The following is an 18,936-nucleotide window of genomic DNA, read 5'->3' as shown; positions in this document are numbered from 1 at the left end:
AGAAACGGGGCCGGCTCTACCCATAGACGGAAATATGGCCGACTGTAGCCATAGGCAGAAACGGGGCCGGCCCTACCCATAGGTGGAAACATGGCCGACTGTAGCCATAGGCAGAAACGGGGCCGGCTCTACCCATAGGTGGAAACATGGTCGACTGTAGCCATAGGCAGAAACGGGGCTGGCTCTAGCTATGGGCATCAACATGGCGGGCTCTACTCATAGGCGGAAACATAGCTGACCGTAACCATAGGCAGAAACGGAGCCGGCTCTAGCTATAGGCAGAAATATGGCGGACTCTAGCTATGGGCATCAACATGGCCGGCTCTACCCATAGGCAGAAACATGGCCGACTGTAACCATAGGCAGAAATAGAGCCGGCTCTACCCATAGGCAGAAACATGGCCGACTGTAGCCATAGGCAGGAACGGGGCTGGCCCTACCCATAGGTGGAAACATGGCCAACTGTAGCCATAGGCAGAAACGGGGCCAGCTCAAGCTATAGACGGAAACATGGCCGACTGTAGCCATAGGCAGAAACGGGGCCGGCTCTACCCATAGGTGGAAACATGGCCGACTGTAGCCATAGACAGAAACGGGGCTGGCCCTACCCATAGGTGGAAACATGGCCAACTGTAGCCATAGGCAGAAACGGGGCCAGCTCAAGCTATAGACGGAAACATGGCCGACTGTAGCCATAGACAGAAACGGGGCTGGCCCTACCCATAGGTGGAAACATGGCCAACTGTAGCCATAGGCAGAAACGGGGCCAGCTCTAGCTATAGACGGAAACATGGCCAACTGTAGCCATAGGCAGAAACGGGGCCAGCTCTAGCTATAGACGGAAACATGGCCGACTGTAGCCATAGGCAGAAACGGGGCCGGCTCTACCCATAGGTGGAAACATAGCCGACTGTAGCCATAGGCAGGAACGGGGCTGGCCCTACCCATAGGTGGAAACATGGCCAACTGTAGCCATAGGCAGAAACAGGGCCAGCTCTAGCTATAGACGGAAACATGGCCGACTGTAGCCATAGGCAGAAACGGGGCCGGCTCTACCCATAGGTGGAAACATGGCCGACTGTAGCCATAGGCAGAAACGGGGCTGGCTCTACCCATAGGTGGAAACATGGCCGACTGTAGCCATAGACACAAACAATACGGACTCTAGGTATGGGCATAAACATGGCCGGCTCTACCCATAGGTGGAAACATGGCCGACTGTATCCATAGGCAGAAACGGGGCAGGCTCTAGCTATAGGCAGAAACATGGCCGACTGTAACCATAGACAGAAACGGGGCCGGCTCTACCCATAGGTGGAAACATGGCCGACTGTAGCCATAGGCAGAAACGGGGCCGGCTCTACCCATAGGTGGAAACATAGCCGACTGTAGCCATAGGCAGGAACGGGGCCGGCTCTACCCATAGGTGGAAACATGGCCAACTGTAGCCATAGACAGAAACGGGGCAGGCTCTAGCTATAGACGGAAACATGGCCGACTGTAGCCATAGGCAGAAACGGGGCCGGCTCTACCCATAGGTGGAAACATGGCCGACTGTAGCCATAGGCAGAAACGGGGCTGGCTCTACCCATAGGTGGAAACATGGCCGACTGTAGCCATAGACACAAACAATGCGGACTCTAGGTATGGGCATAAACATGGCCGGCTCTACCCATAGGTGGAAACATGGCCGACTGTAGCCATAGGCAGAAACGGGGCAGGCTCTAGCTATAGGCAGAAACATGGCCGACTGTAGCCATAGACAGAAACGGGGCAGGCTCTAGCTATAGACGGAAACATGGCCGACTGTAGCCATAGGCAGAAACGGGGCCGGCTCTACCCATAGGTGGAAACATGGCCGACTGTAGCCATAGACACAAACAATGCGGACTCTAGGTATGGGCATAAACATGGCCGGCTCTACCCATAGGTGGACACATGGCCGACTGTAGCCATAGGCAGAAACGGGGCAGGCTCTAGCTATAGGCAGAAACATGGCCGACTGCAGCCATAGACAGAAACGGGGCCGGCTCTAGCTATATGCAGAAACATGGCGGACTCTAGGTATGGGCATAAACACGGCTGGCTCTACCCATAGGCGGAAACACGGCCGACTGTAGCCATAGGCAGAAACGGGGCTGGCTCTACCAATAGGTGGAAACATGGTGGACTGTAGCCATAGGCAGAAACGGGGCCGGCTCTATCTATAGGCAGAAGTAGAGTAAATGTACAAAACAGCAAAATGTAGAGCCAGGCCTGGGATGGATGGATGGATGGATGGATGGATGGATGTACGTACCCATCAGAGTTCAGCTGTAATAGTGTGGTATATCCATGGCAGTGGTCACTTATCATAGCTGTTAGACTTCTCTACATATTTTGGCCCAACTCGCTGACCTAGAATGTGGAAAACAACTCTCTGGCCAGCAGGGGCTGTTTTTGGCTGTTACCATAGCAGTATTTGCAGCTCTGTGGAGTTTAAAGAGAGACATCAGATAACATTGTAGATTATTAACAACTAAGGCTCCAGCTGTCACTGGTGAGAAGTCTAACAGCCAGCCAGACCTTGCTGACATGACATGGACTTCAAACATGATGCATGCGCAGAGCGCGATGCACAAGGCTTCAGCTATATTTGTCTGACTGATATCTTTAAGTATTTATTTGACTATACTATGTAAATATTATCTGGACAAGAAGACTGTTGTATAGTGGCGGTGGAAATATGATTCTTATTTTAATAGGATCATTTTCCTCATCGCTTCCCATTGCATAAAGTAGATAATCATATGATAGATAATTACCCTATAATTCCATCAGGAATCTACAGCTTCATTCCTCTCACTCCCAATTAATTACACAATCAGCATTTTCCCTCAGATTTCCAACAGTGTGGTTACATCCCCACTAATGAAGAGTTTTCAGCCCCTGATCGGCAACTGCATATGAATGAGCAATATACACGAGGCTTCTCTTTAAATAAGGCACACCTGAAAGAATTGCTAATTGCATTTGATGGCAGGCAATTAAAACAGAATGGTAACGAACAGTTTCAGAATTGAGTTGTTATGTTGTACGTAGTGGTGTAAAATACCCGTTTAACATGTGCTAAAAATATCCGATGCAGAAACGATTCCTCACTGACAGTGTGATCCATCGGCTGTTAGCTCTCAGTGGTGCTATCAATAGGCTGATAAGCGGTGCTTACCGGTGCTGTCAGCCCCCTGCCATGTTCATCCCACAGTCACGTGAAATCAAGGAGGGCTGAGCCGAGTTAGTGTCATGTGGAGTATAAGGCCAGCTATCCTTTGAGAAAAACTTTTGGCATCTGTTGTTATTATTCCTCATTAAAGAGTGATGGCAGAGGGCTTATCGGCCATTTGCCCAAAACATAGAAAACAAAGTCAAAGACAAGTGATGTAAGCAGCCAGCAAGGCGTGTGCCATGTAGCACATGTGACATAAAGCTATGTGGGACATTTCACTAGCGGATCCCTACCTGCGAGATGCTTTGGCAATGCATGTGCAGTACACTTTCTTTGTCAACTGGTTATGCAAATAGCAGGTTTACAGTGGTTTCCTGGCTGGTGGATCCACTGTGTAATCTAGCAGGGTAACAAAGGTGTCCTGGCTGGAGGATCCACTGTGTGATCCAGCAAGCTAACAAAGGTGTCCCAACTGGAGGATCCATTGTGTGATCTTGCAGGATAACAAAGTTGTTCCAACTGGAGGATCTACTATGTGATCCAGCAGGGTAACAAAGGTGTCCCTACTAGAAGATCCACTGTGATTTCTTGCAGGGTAATGAATGTGTCCAAACTGGAGGATCCATTCTGTGCTCTAGCAGGGTAACAAAGGTATACTGGCCAGAGGATCCACTGGGTGATCCAGCAGGGTCGCAAAGGCTTCCAGCTGGAGAATTTTCTGTGTGATCCAGCAGGGTACCCATGGTGCGGGGCGGTGGGTGGCATGGAATGCCAGGAAAGGAAAGGGAATGCTCATTACAGCAGCGCTGGCGCAATTCCCAAAATGAACAAACCGAGAAATTAATAATCTGTTTTCATATGTTAATTCCCTGAACTTACGAAGAGGTCGGTCCATTCATGGTGGATGTGTGTGCATGTGAGGCACTCCCACAAAACATGATCAATCAGCTCTGAGTTTATTTTCATCCTGTTACAGCAGCCCCTGCTTGTGCTGACAAATGAGCTGGGGGCTGGGGAGGGCTTTTCTCAGACAGCAACCAGATTTCACTTTCTTTTTTTTGTATACATCTTCAACTGCTATTCTCATTACAGTGCTTGATCTTACCCAGAGTGCAAAGCTCCCCTAAGGGTAACAATTTGTAAATACAGCTGTGCCATTCTTCAAATACTAATGTATAAACTGTGAATAATGTACTATGAGCTGTGCTGAAAAGTAGCTGGCAGTTTGCTCAGTCATTGTGTGTATGTCTGTGTTTATGTCTTTGTGTGTATGAGAGAGAGAGAGAGAGAGAGAGAGAGAGAATTGGTGTTACTTGGCGAGGCTTCGGTTACCTTTCATGAGATATGGGCACGTTGTCCCACAGCATTGATGCCACTACAGATTTTCGGCCCCATGAAAGCTTATCATATTGGGTCCCCAACCCAGACCAAACTTTTAGGGCCCCAGTCACTTGAGGGCCCTTGGAATCATCCCAAATTTTCCCTCCTTTACGGTACTTCAGCCTCACAGCACTCCAGGAATCACTCCATCTCATTCCTCGGAATGTTGGTGTGGGATGGATATCTATGCCCCCCTCCCCCCAAATAAACATTGAATCTTAACATTATCTTCAATACACATGTGTGGAAGTTCAGTCAAGACTATAAAATTCACATGCTTTACTTACCTCTAAAAATGGCGGGGAAACGATGCTGTTTTTACCAACAGATAAAAATTTCGGAAAGATCTCTTCAGCCAGAGCAGAGAGTCCATTAGGAGGTGAACTCATATGGTAGTGCAGAACAAAGCTGGATGAAGACAGGATTAGATAAAGCTGCAGAATATCACGATAATTTTCGGTTAATGTAATTGGATAATCGCTTGCTGATGGGAATATGGATTTATGGTTTTCGAACCTGTGTTTAAGTAGCAGAGCTCACTTTGTTTTCTATCCCTTTTCTCTCATGGACCACTACAGCTGAATTTGGTGTCTAACGTCAGCATGACTAAGAACCTGCCGTCGGCTTCCCCCCTGAATGCACCCCCAGCACCCACCACCCCGACCGCCCCAGTCACACCGATGACCCAGGTGCCCCCAGTTCTCAGTCCTGCCAGCCTGCCCAGCATGGGGGCCATGCGCAGGCGGCACTCAGAAAAGTTCTCCATCTCCATGTCCTCAGGTAGCGTGTTCCGCAAACCAGGAGCAAACCATAGGGGAGTCTGGCGTATCCCTAATACCATGAATTTTAAGGCAACTTCTCTGTTATCATTCATTCATTGTAGAATGAGTTTCTGCCATGTATATATAATTAGTGCAGCTGCTCATGAAGGCGAACGTCCTGCTCCTACAAGCAACAAAGCATGTGCCTGAAACTGAATATATACATCATGTAGGCAGGGCTACTGTATGGCTAAGCATTAGAAGTCTAACATCTATGGATTTTAAACGTGCTGTGATTGTTGGTGACTGCCACGGTGCTCCCAGCTTGTCAGACACTGCCTGGCAGTTTCAGGTACTACAATGTCAGAGACTGCTGTGAAAGAGAAACATCCAGGCAGACTCATTAAAGCTAACAGGAAGGTCACAAGTTCAAAAATAACAGTGCAGTGCTGCAGAGATGTGCAGAAAGGCCTCTCTGAATGCGTAACTAGTCCAGCCTTCAAGTGGCTCTGGAGACAAAGGGAGTTCAACTTGGTACTACATAAGAAAACCTAAGAAAGTAGGCAGCAAGTCAGGTACATGGTCAAAGATATGAATACCTTATATATGAGTGTGGGTGTGTGATTGTGTGTGTGTATGCACGTATGTGCATTCGTACATACATGGGTGTGTTTGTGTACATATATGCAAATGTGCATCTGTATGCTATGCACATACAGTATATCAGTAAACATAAACGCAGTTTAAGTTGAGGGTGACCCAATTTAGTAAATGCTAGGCACATATGTTACATGTGTATACAGGCAGTTCCCAGGTCACCAGTCAGATCCGATGTCTGTAGATAGGATCAATAATGCTACAGCACATAATAATAATAATATTAATATTACCCATCCTGGGTTGTTCCCTGCCTCGTGCCCATTGCTTCCGGGATGGGCTCCGGACCCCCGCAATCCAGTAGGATAAGCGGTTTGGAAAATGGATGGATGGATAATAATAATAATAATAATAATAATAATAATAATAATAATAATAATAACAATGAAAGTAAATACAAATACTGTGCTGTACCTCGATCCGGGATAGCCATGCAATCTTTTCATGAACGTCACAAACTGCTGTATGCGTTCATTATTATAAACCATTAATAACCAGAATTTTTAATGTAACAAACTTTACGGCAGTCTGTCCGCAAGTTGTGTGTAAGTTGTCCATAAGCCGGACATTCCTAGCCCAGGGACTCGCTGTACTACGCACATACATATACTATGCATACCATATTGTTATTCTTATTTTACCTATGGAGACATTAATATATGCAGTGAATGTTTGCATGAGCTCATGAATTTAAATATGTCCTCTTTGATATTTATGTTTACTTAGGATTGCTCATCACTTTGTAGGGCGTAGATTATTCAAAGTCATACACAGTATCTACATGGGTCTAATTTAATTCCTGTTCCTGCATAAATGCTGGAGATTTCTAATGACGTGGATTAATTAGAACATAATATACTTATGTAGACGTAGGCTTATGTGTCGTCGTTTTTTCTTTTTTTTTTTTTATAATAAATCCAAAATGATTTTTGTATCTAAAGGGATAAAATAAGTTAAGAAGATGACCCAATGTTTCTCTTCCTCCAGAGATCGCCCCAAACTATGAATTCTACAAGAATGCAGATGTTAGGCCTCCATTTACATATGCAACGCTCATAAGGCAGGTAAGTGGGAAACAAATCATCTCTCTGATGGGATTAAAAATGAATTGCTAACTAAACAGTGGCGGTTTGGAGATGGTGTGGCCCTCGCCTGTCATTTTGTCGCTGTCTCTCTTCAGGCCATCATGGAATCATCTGATAGGCAGCTAACACTAAATGAGATATATAGCTGGTTCACGCGCACCTTTGCCTACTTCAGACGCAACGCTGCAACATGGAAGGTGGGTGGTCCTCTGTCAGCTCCTAAATATACCTCTGTTGCCTCCTTTTCAGTCCAGTTGCCTGAGCTGAAGTTGTAATTAATTGGCAAGACCAGCATCTTCTATGCTAGCACTTTGTACCTTTGCATAAGCAGTTCGTTGATACCCTATAGGCAATGCTTAATTTGTGAACTTGTGAGGTGCCAGAGCTCATAAAGACCACCCGGATATCATACATACAAATCAGTATTTAACAACAATAGTGTGCTATTAGTTCCTTAAATACATAACAATGCCACATTTGTTACATCAAACTTTTCAGCATCCACAAATGCTGCTCCTCTCCTCGCTCCTTATTCTCATTAGCATTAGCTTCCACAATTGCTGCTCCTCTTCTCACTGTCTCTGCTTGTTCTCATTACCATTAGCATCCACAAATGCTGCTCCTCTTCTTACTGTGTCTGCTTATTCTCATTAGCATTAGCATCCACAAATGCTGCTCCTCTTCTCACTGTCTCTGCTTATTCTCATTAGCATTAGCTTCCACAAATGCTGCTCCTCTTCTCACTGTCTCTGCTTATTCTCATTAGCATTAGCTTCCACAAATGCTGCTCCTCTTCTCACTGTCTCTGCTTATTCTCATTAGCATTAGCTTCCACAAATGCTGCTCCTCTTCTCACTGTCTCTGCTTATTCTCATTAGCATTAACTTCCACAAATGCTGCTCCTCTTCTCACTGTCTCTGCTTATTCTCATTAGCATTAGCTTCCACAAATGCTGCTCCTCTTGTCACTGTCTCTGCTTATTCTCATTAGCTTTAGCATCCACAAATGCTGCTCCTCTTCTCACTGTCTCTGCTTATTCTCATTAGCATTAGCATCCATAAATGCTGCTCCTCTTCTCACTGTCTCTGCTTGTTCTCATTAGCATCCACAAATGATGCTCCTCTTCTCATTGTCCCTGCTTGTTCTCATTAGCATTAGCTTCCACAAACACTGCTCCTCTCCACGCTGTCTCTGCTTTTCCAGTGAAATTGTACACATTACTGTGTTTTCGGCATTTTATTTTAATTATTCTGCTGTGACATGTAACCTCGTTTATTTTAGTGGCCAAAAAAGTAGATTTTTCTGTACATGCATGTGCAGTTTGTCCCTTTGAGTTCGAGTCAGATAAGTGAAACATACCAATTTAGGTGTAGATGTATTTAAAAAAATTATACAACACAAACAATTTTAGAAATATACATTTATTTAGTTCATTTTGCATTTATTCTAATGGTTAATTTTCAGTTTAACGCTACATTGGGTACAGCGTTTGAGGTGGCGGAGCACAGGCTGCTTGGAGGCAGGGGTCCCGGGGCTGAACTCTGGCACTAATTAAGCACTGCCTATAGGTAGACAGAATGATAGGTCATGTGTGCATCAGATACCTGCGTTAGCACATAAGGTACGCAGGACGTGGGGGTTTGTTCTTGTTCCCCAAATGTGCAAATATCAGACTCCAACTGTGCCTAAAGAGATGTTTCCTTCATCTTTCTCTTTGTGGAAGGGTAACTAGATAAGAGAACTCTGAGGAAGAAATGACCTAGAGTGAAGCACTGACATGTCACATAGCCAGTAGCTATTTAAGACATGGCGGGAGGAGGGGTACAAATCTGAATTTGAGGGGTTTCTTGGTGCCAGATTAGCTATTGTGAATGAATCTGGGTCTGAAGGCAAGAGATGCTAGTGAGCAGGGGGATTTGTCTACCTTAGGAGCAGAGGTAGTGTTTGGGTGTATCTCAAACCACGCATTCACATGGGGCCCCCAAAAGCCCCCCGTTAGCTACAAATAGTCATTAATGTAAATATTAAATGAATGCATTTATTTACCAGCTAGCTACCGTCTTCTGACTTTACACACTAACTATTTATTTAGTTTTTGAAACATTCGGGGGGCAAAGTGATTTTTTGATTAGGACACCAGAAAAAACAAAACTGCCTTTGTTTACGAGATGTTTGCTTGCTTCCTTAAATAATGCAGAGTCATCAGGTGTGTTTATTTGTTCAGCTAAGCTCAAGCATCAAAGTATATGCATATACAGTAGCGTTAAAAAATAACATAGCATTTTACGTGAATTGCAAAGATCAAGGAATATACAGTTCACATGCACAATAAAATGTAATTAGTTATATTTACATGTGGGTGTCACATTTGTTTTATAGAGTATTAAAAGAGGGATGTGATGTGGACCAGTCATGTGATTAAGTGGGAGAGATTTTACAAAGATATGAAAGGTGATTTAATATGTGAGCCTGGACTCATCAGTCCAGCTGGGACCCAGCCCTCATTCTGAAAAGCTTATTAGTTCTAACTATATAGCATGCATAATAAAACTGCTCATTTGCTCATTAATATTAAAATGATCATATTCAGAGCCATGGGCATTAAGATCAATCAAATCCTTGGTTTTCAGGTCAGATGTGAGATGTGCTTATGAGTTTTTATGGATTTCCTCCCTATGAGCAAAAGCTCTTCCCAGACATGGAATTATGACTGAAATGTCCCTGAAATGAAACAATAGGTTGATATTTTATGAAATGTCTTTGATATTTTAATTAGGATCATTTGCATATATATGGAAAGTGTATTGCAAATAGCAAATTTATACAAACTGTAATTTTGTAAGACATAATGACGGTCTGTGTTTTTTACAAGATCATTGAGAAGTCATTTCTTTGCTTAGACTTACAGGTTTTTGTACTTTTTATTTTAATTTTTTACATTTTAATTTTAATGTATTTTTTATGAATAGTGTGTCTCTGGCTTAATTCTTGCCTAAATTTTTGTTACAAATAAAACTGCTTTCCCAAAATAATACATGTTCACATTCAAGCATTTCGTGAAAAATGAAGGTGTGCTAGCTAAGATGAATTTCCACATACCCAGAATGCCGTGCGGCACAACCTCAGCCTGCACAAATGTTTTGTGCGTGTGGAGAATGTGAAGGGTGCTGTGTGGACCGTGGACGAGATGGAGTACCAGAAACGGAGGTCACAGAAGATAACGGGGTGGGTGCTGCCCGTGACACTCTAACAAGGGTTTGGGGGTGGGATGGGATGGGGGGGGGGGGGCACACACTGTCAGAGGAAGATATCTGTATTCTCACCAACATGTTCTTCAATCAAAAAGTATAACCTTCCAGTTTATGATTAAGAATGGTTCCCTTTTGTCCTCTACTGTCCTTATGCACGTTGTGCTATCTCCTTTGTGCTCACATCGTACTTCATTCTGCTCTTTCTGAGCTCACTGTGAACTATCCCTGGATTTAGTGGGTTAGGCTGCCTTCCTCAGCAGTGCATCTACACTGTAAATGCATCACAAATGGATGTTTTCCAAATTTATAAGGTGCTATGTCTGTCTGTTGTGGATTTACAGGAGCCCCACGTTAGTGAAGACCCTGCCCCCCAGTCTTGGTTACGGAGCAGCACTCAACGCAAGCTTACAGGTAACTGATGGGGTCTCCTGTGGACCCCCAGGACAGAATACTATCCTATTGAAGGTCTTGTGGTGTAGGGGTGGATGGACAGCCCATCTCCATACCTGGGGTGGGGTGGTGCTGGGGAGGAGTCAGCCTAAGCACCGTTCTCCCTGTCATAAGGGAGATAAGGGCCCCCTGTGGTAGACGTTGGAACTGCATCTTCAGTTCACAGTTATCAAATTTATGCTTGTAATCAGTTTTAGTTTTTCCGAGTGTAAATGGGAATTTTTTACGTTTGTCTTGTCTTGGGGAACATTATGCATAACTACTGCTGAGCATATCATCTATATCAAGCCCATTATAAAAGACTTTGAAAAACTTGAAAGAAGTACTGAGATAGGCGATCCTGATGTATCAGAAAAAAAGACCATGTTTTGCACTGTATAATTAGTTTAATTACCTTCATCATGTATTATAGCTTCAAGGCAGGGAATTGTATTTGCCTCCATATTTTTTTGTATCGTTACCTTGCTTAGCTGAAGTTTCACATTGTCCCTTCCTGTCTTTCCCTGTCCTCCCCTATGCTTTTGTGTCTCTATTTTCTGTCTCCTTCACATTGTCCCTCCCTGTCTTTCCCTGTCCTCCCCTATGCTTTTGTGTCTCTATTTTCTGTCTCGCTCACATTGTCCCTCCCTGTCTTTCCCTGTCTTCCTCTATGCTTTTGTGTCTCTATTTTCTAAATTGCTCACATTCTCCCTCCCTGTCTTTCCCTGTCCTCCCCTATGCTTTTGTGTCTCTATTTTCTGTCTCCTTCACATTGTCCCTCCCTGTCCTCCCCTATGCTTTTGTGTCTCTATTTTCTGTCTCCTTCACATTGTCCCTCCCTGTCTTTCCCTGTCCTCCCCTATGCTTTTGTGTCTCTATTTTCTGTCTCGCTCACATTGTCCCTCCCTGTCTTTCCCTGTCTTCCTCTATGCTTTTGTGTCTCTGTTTTCTAAATTGCTCACATTGTCCCTCCCTGTCTTCCCCTATGCTTTTGTGTCTCTATTTTCTCTCTGGCTCACATTGTCCCTCCCTGTCTTTCCCTGTCCTCCCCTATGCTAATTGTGTCTCTATTTTCTAAATTGCTCACATTGTCCCTCCCTGTCTTTCCCTGTCTTCCTCTATGCTTTTGTGTCTCTGTTTTCTAAATTGCTCACATTGTCCCTCCCTGTCTTCCCCTATGCTTTTGTGTCTCTATTTTCTCTCTGGCTCACATTGTCCCTCCCTGTCTTTCCCTGTCCTCCCCTATGCTAATTGTGTCTCTATTTTCTAAATCGCTCACATTGTCCCTCCCTGTCTTTTCCGGTCTTCCTCTATGCTTTTGTGTCTCTGTTTTCTAAATTGCTCACATTGTCCCTCCCTGTCTTCCCCTGTCTTCCCCTCTGCTTTTGTGTCTCTATTTTCTCTCTGGCTCACATTGTCCCTCCCTGTCTTTCCCTGTCCTCCCCTATGCTTTTGTGTCTCTATTTTCTAAATCGCTCACATTGTCCCTCCCTGTCTTTCCCTGTCTTCCTCTATGCTTTTGTGTCTCTGTTTTCTAAATTGCTCACATTGTCCCTCCCTGTCTTCCCCTATGCTTTTGTGTCTCTATTTTCTCTCTGGCTCACATTGTCCCTCCCTGTCTTTCCCTGTCCTCCCCTATGCTTTTGTGTCTCTATTTTCTAAAACGCTCACATTGTCCCTCCCTGTCTTTCCCTGTCTTCCCATATGCTTTTGTGTCTCTATTTTCTGTATCTTTCACATTGTCCCTCCCTGTCTTTCCCTGTCCTCCCCTATGCTTTTGTGTCTCTATTTTCTCTCTGGCTCACATTGTCCCTCCCTGTCTTTCCCTGTCCTCCCCTATGCTTTTGTGTCTCTATTTTCTCTCTGGCTCACATTGTCCCTCCCTGTCTTTCCCTGTCCTCCCCTATGCTTTTGTGTCTCTATTTTCTGTCTCGCTCACATTGTCCCTCCCTGTCTTTCCCTGTCCTCCCCTATGCTTTTGTGTCTCTATTTTCTAAAACGCTCACATTGTCCCTCCCTGTCTTTCCCTGTCTTCCCATATGCTTTTGTGTCTCTATTTTCTGTATCTTTCACATTGTCCCTCCCTGTCTTTCCCTGTCCTCCCCTATGCTTTTGTGTCTCTATTTTCTGTCTCGCTCACATTGTCCCTCCCTGTCTTTCCCTGTCCTCCCCTATGCTTTTGTGTCTCTATTTTCTAAATCGCTCACATTGTCCCTCCTTGTCTTTCCCTGTCCTCCCCTATGCTTTTGTGTCTCTGTTTTCTAAATTGCTCACATTGTCCCTCCCTGTCTTTCCCTGTCTTCCCATATGCTTTTGTGTCTCTATTTTCTGTCTCCTTCACATTGTCCCTCCCTGTCCTCCCCTATGCTTTTGTGTCTCTATTTTCTGTCTCCTTCACATTGTCCCTCCCTGTCTTTCCCTGTCCTCCCCTATGCTTTTGTGTCTCTATTTTCTGTCTCGCTCACATTGTCCCTCCCTGTCTTTCCCTGTCCTCCCCTATGCTTTTGTGTCTCTATTTTCTAAAACGCTCACATTGTCCCTCCCTGTCTTTCCCTGTCTTCCCATATGCTTTTGTGTCTCTATTTTCTGTATCTTTCACATTGTCCCTCCCTGTCTTTCCCTGTCCTCCCCTATGCTTTTGTGTCTCTATTTTCTGTCTCGCTCACATTGTCCCTCCCTGTCTTTCCCTGTCCTCCCCTATGCTTTTGTGTCTCTATTTTCTAAATCGCTCACATTGTCCCTCCTTGTTTTTCCCTATCCTCCCCTATGCTTTTGTGTCTCTGTTTTCTAAATTGCTCACATTGTCCCTCCCTGTCTTTCCCTGTCTTCCCATATGCTTTTGTGTCTCTATTTTCTGTCTCCTTCACATTGTCCCTCCCTGTCCTCCCCTATGCTTTTGTGTCTCTATTTTCTGTCTCCTTCACATTGTCCCTCCCTGTCTTTCCCTGTCCTCCCCTATGCTTTTGTGTCTCTATTTTCTGTCTCCTTCACATTGTCCCTCCCTGTCTTTCCCTGTCCTCCCCTATGCTTTTGTGTCTCTATTTTCTGTCTCGCTCACATTGTCCCTCCCTGTCTTTCCCTGTCTTCCCATATGCTTTTGTGTCTCTATTTTCTAAATCGCTCACATTCTCCCTCCCTGTCTTTCCCTGTCCTCCCCTATGCTTTTGTATCTCTATTTTCTGTCTCTTTCACATTGTCCCTCCCTGTCTTTCCCTGTCTTCCCCTCTGCTTTTGTGTCTCTATTTTCTGTCTGGCTCACATTGTCCCTCCCTGTCTTTCCCTGTCTTCTTCTATGCTTTTGTGTCTCTATTTTCTGTCTCCTTCACATTGTCCCTCCCTGTCCTCCCCTATGCTTTTGTGTCTCTATTTTCTGTCTCTTTCACATTGTCCCTCCCTGTCTTTCCCTGTCCTCCCCTATGCTTTTGTGTCTCTATTTTCTGTCTGGCTCACATTGTCCCTCCCTTTTTCCTTGTCCTCCCATATACTTTTGTGTCTCTATTTTCTGTGGTTTTGTATTGCTGTTTCCTGTTTTCCTCACACTGTTCCTACTGTCCATCCCACAGGCCGCCTTAGCTGAAAGTAACCTCCCCCTCTTGGGGAGCGCCAACTTGATGAGTGGCAGCTCCACCGGTCTGCTCCAAGCAGCACACGAGGACCTCAACGGTTCGCTGGATCACTTGGACAGCAACGGGCACAGCAGTCCCTGCTACTCACCACACGCACTCATGTGAGTGAAGCTTTGGGCCTCCCCATTCCCACAATGCACCACATAACATCTCATTTGGTTTACTTTGTTCACCATGGCTCTATGCATCAGCTGACCATGGCACCTGTCTGTTGATTACATTTGTAACACTTATGTCATTTTCTCTTTTACTGGTAGGAAAATTGGCCAGTTAAGTTCTGTAGGGGAATATGTGGATCTAAAATTACATCCATTAAAAGGAAACCTATTGTTTCAAACTAACCTATAATCAGTGGTCATTACAGATTTACTTTTAATTACTCTTATGTCAGCATTGTGGGGGCCTGGATGTTATATTTTATGTAAGACTGTTCCTATTAATATTTAGCATCCAACTGTGTCATTAATTACTTTTAAAATCTTTGCCGTTCCATCTTCTTTAATGGAGTGGAGATAGGAAGACTATTAAAAATTGATGCCTTGTGGGTTTTAGAGACGTGTTTGTAGGGAATGTCAGATTCAGACATGCTGGTGTTCTGTGTTTACCAGCCCGAGGAAGAGAGGGTAGCCATGGGTGTTCTGTAGATTACAGCCTTTCTCTCCGGGCCCAGATGGCGATAGTCCAGTGGTGAGATTTACATAGACTTGACCTGAACAGATGTATTTGGCTGGGCTACACATCCTGTACTGCTTGCTTCTAATGCACTGATTTTCAGTTACGTCTCTTGATGACCCGCTGATGACCCATCCATATGAAATTCCTCACCTGGGTGACCCAGTTATGTATATGACTCATGTAGGAGTCTCACACAGAACATGTGCTTGAATATCTTTAAATACTAAATAAAGCTGCTTCCAGTTCGCTTATTTAGTAGGACACTCTGTTGCACCACGTGCAGGTCACGGTGACCGAGCCACACTCTGCTTTAGCGTGTATGCTAATCTGAGACACTGGAATGTAGGAGCATTCTGAGGCTCTGCGCAGCATCGGTAGCATCGCACACTTAAGCCTGATGTATCTAAATCTGTCTAGTTGTTTAACTAGGCTCATAAATGAACCAAATTTCGAATCACAGCAGAGGCTGCAGCCACATAACCAGGTTATTACAACGCACACATCTACAGATTGATTATTGTCTAGTATTAGTACAATGGGCAGGAAATCATTTATGTTAACTATTTTAGAATATATTCTGTGACCCTATTTCAATGCCCTAGTGAACTGGGTCTAAATATTTATCATACTAATAATATTCTGTGACTGTCACAGTCAGCTAGGCATATTATTATTATTTATTTATTTATTATTATTATTATTATTATTATTATTATTATTATTATTATTATTATCTGTGATGGGTTGGCGCCCTGTCTTGGGTTATTCCCTGTCATGAATCCATAGCTTTCAGGATAGGCTCTGTGCCCACGCAACCCTGCACAGGACAAGCAGGTATAGAAAATGGATGGATATAATAATAATAAATAATTATCTGCAGCCCCATATTGGGTGGATTGGTGGATGGATTGTTACTATAAGTACCACTTCTGTCATGTTTTCTGTCTGTAATTTTTGTTCATTCATGTTCCTCTTCTCATTTTCACTGATATGGCATCATTGCAGCTGCAGATGTTCAAGCACTCACAGCGCTCAGCCCGCTTTGCCTTGACAGAATGCCCCCCCCACAGTTTCACCAATAGCCACAGATGTTCAGGCATTCACAATGTTCAGCCCGCCCTACCTTCACAGAATTCCCCCCTCACAGTTTTTCCGATAGGCACAGATGTTCAGGCACTCACAATGTTCAGCCCGCTTTGCCTTCACAGAATTCCCCCCTCACAGTTTTTCCGACAGGCTCAGATGTTCAGGCACTCACAATGTTCAGCCCGCTTTGCCTTCACAGAATTCCCCCCTCAGTTTTTCCGACAGGCTCAGATGTTCAGGCCCTCACAACTCTCAGCCTGCTTCGCCTTCATAGAATGTCCCCCCAGCTCCCCCTATAGCCACAGATGTTCAGGCACTCACAACGTTCAGCCCGCTGTACCTTCACAGAATGCTGCCCCAGTTCCCCCTATAATCTCAGATTTTCAGGTACTCACAATGCTCAGCCTGCTTCGCCTTCACAGAATTCCCCCCTCACAGTTTTTCCGACAGGCTCAGATGTTCAGGCACTCACAATGTTCAGCCCGCTTTGCCATCACAGAATTCCCCCCTCACAGTTTTTCCGACAGGCTCAGATGTTCAGGCACTCACAATGTTCAGCCCGCTTTGCCTTCACAGAATTCCCCCCTCACAGTTTTTCCGACAGGCTCAGATGTTCAGGCCCTCACAACTCTCAGCCTGCTTCGCCTTCATAGAATGTCCCCCCAGCTCCCCCTATAGCCACAGATGTTCAGGCACTCACAACGTTCAGCCCGCTGTACCTTCACAGAATGCTGCCCCAGTTCCCCCTATAATCTCAGATGTTCAGGTACTCACAATGCTCAGCCTGCTTCGCCTTCACAGAATGCCCCCCTACAGTTTCTCCAATAGCAACAGATGTTCAGGCACTCACAATGCTCAGCCCGCTTTGCCTTCATAGAATGCCCCCCCAGCTCCCCCTATAGCCACAGATGTTCAGGCACTCACAACGTTCAGCCCGCTGTACCTTCACAGAATGCTGCCCCAGTTCCCCCTTTAATCTCAGATGTTCAGGTACTCACAATTCTCAGCCCGCTTTGCCTTCACATATGCACAGCATGTCCACCACTCATAGCTGTCCTGCCCTCCTAAAGAGGCTTTTTGAAATTTGTAGCATTTATTTTTGTAATGCTTTTACTTCTTAGATACCACATTATCTTAAGGGTCTTACATTTACTGTAGGAACTAATTTATACCTATTTTTCTAGTTTGTGGTTTACACATACACAAATGAAAATGAGATGTCTGGCTGTGGGGTTTACATTTGGCTTGGTAATGTAGCCCCACCAAAAGGAATGTCATACTCTCCACCATCCATCTGTGAAACTCCTACCAAGGGCTTTAGCTGCATTTTAGGGTCATATTGTTAAGAAGGCCAAATGGAAATTAATTAACTTCAATGAAATGATTATTACCTAGAAAATGATACGTGTATATCGCTTGGCTTCACTGAAGGTGTTTATTGATGCACCTGCCTTGTCAACAGTAATATGTATTTGTATTTAACTATCGTCTTACAGCCCTATTTAATTACCGTCATGTTAAGTGTTGTTTGTTCAGCGGCATTAATAATTCCCTTTTATCACCCACTTCCTGTCTTGCATTGTCATGTTTAGGAGTAACTCCTGACCCTCGTAACCTGCATTTATTGACAGCTGGCTCGTCGTTCCTTGCCATTACGAGCCTGATATCCATTTGTTGCGACATATGTGATAGTATCTGCCAGATGCACCAGGCTCAGTGATTAATAGCTCGAGCTCACTGCTCATATTCCTCCTGAGAAGGAGCTCAGCAGCCCTGAATAATAACTAGCTTGAGGTTGCTCTTAACGAGAAGGGTGAAAAATAGCGGACTCTGGCTTCAAGCTTCAGGGGGTGAGGGGACAAGAAATCCTTCTTTTGTCTTTTTCTCTGGGTAACAGTTCTTCACAGTTTCTCAGTCCACTCCACAAACATTAGCTTCTGTCAACTGCATGCATATTAGCTGCATTCTTGAGCTGCTGCGCTCCATTGACCGAGCTGCCATGCTCCTAGTGCATTGCTCTCAGGGACAAACACGTATGTGTAGATTTATTCTTTAAGCTGAATTAATGACATCAAGCAGTACCTGAGTTTTGGGGCCACTTTACTGACTATAAGTAGTTTACCATTATTTTTTTTCCTTAGGAGACACATTTATCCTTCATGAGCAATATATACAGCTGAATTTTGAGAATGTATCAGGACTGACTGTCTAACTCCAGGATCTCAGCTACAACCTACTCTGGATCCAAGTGGTGTCCGACGGAGACGTAAATATGACACACGCGTGAGCTGGAGGGCCGTGGTGTCCGGCAGAGACGTAAATGTGACACATGCGTGAGCTGGAGGGCCGTGGTGTCCGGCAGAGACGTAATTGTGACACACGCGTGAGCTGGAGGGCCGTGGTGTCCGGCGGAGACGTTTATGTGACACACGCGTGAGCTGCAGGGCCGTGGTGTCCGGCGGAGACGTAAATGTGACACACGCGTGAGCTGAAGGGCCGTGGTGTCCGGCGGAGACGTAAATGTGACACACGCGTGAGCTGGAGGGCCGTGGTGTCCGGCGGAGACGTAAATGTGACACACGCGTGAGCTGGAGGGCCGTGGTGTCCGGCAGAGACGTAAATGTGATACACGCCTGAGCCGGAGGGCCGTGGTGTCCGACGGAGACGTAAATGTGACACACGCGTGAGCCGGAGGGCCGTGGTGTCCGGCAGAGACGTAAATGTGACACACGCGTGAGCCGGAGGGCCGTGGTGTCCGGCGGAGACGTAAATGTGACACAC

The 18,936-nt window shown here is 45.1% G+C and overlaps 1 pseudogene; it reads left to right on the top strand.

Moving 5' to 3' along the window:
• The window catches only part of LOC125731441 (forkhead box protein P2-like), a 112,410-nt pseudogene that overhangs the window by 89,193 nt on the left and 4,281 nt on the right, over positions 1 to 18,936 (top strand).

This window comes from Brienomyrus brachyistius, chromosome 1 (genome assembly GCF_023856365.1).
Source record: "Brienomyrus brachyistius isolate T26 chromosome 1, BBRACH_0.4, whole genome shotgun sequence".
Classification (NCBI taxonomy): domain Eukaryota; kingdom Metazoa; phylum Chordata; class Actinopteri; order Osteoglossiformes; family Mormyridae; genus Brienomyrus; species Brienomyrus brachyistius.
The sequence above is the reverse complement of the archived record's forward strand: the minus strand, read 5'-3'. Positions and strand labels throughout refer to the sequence as shown.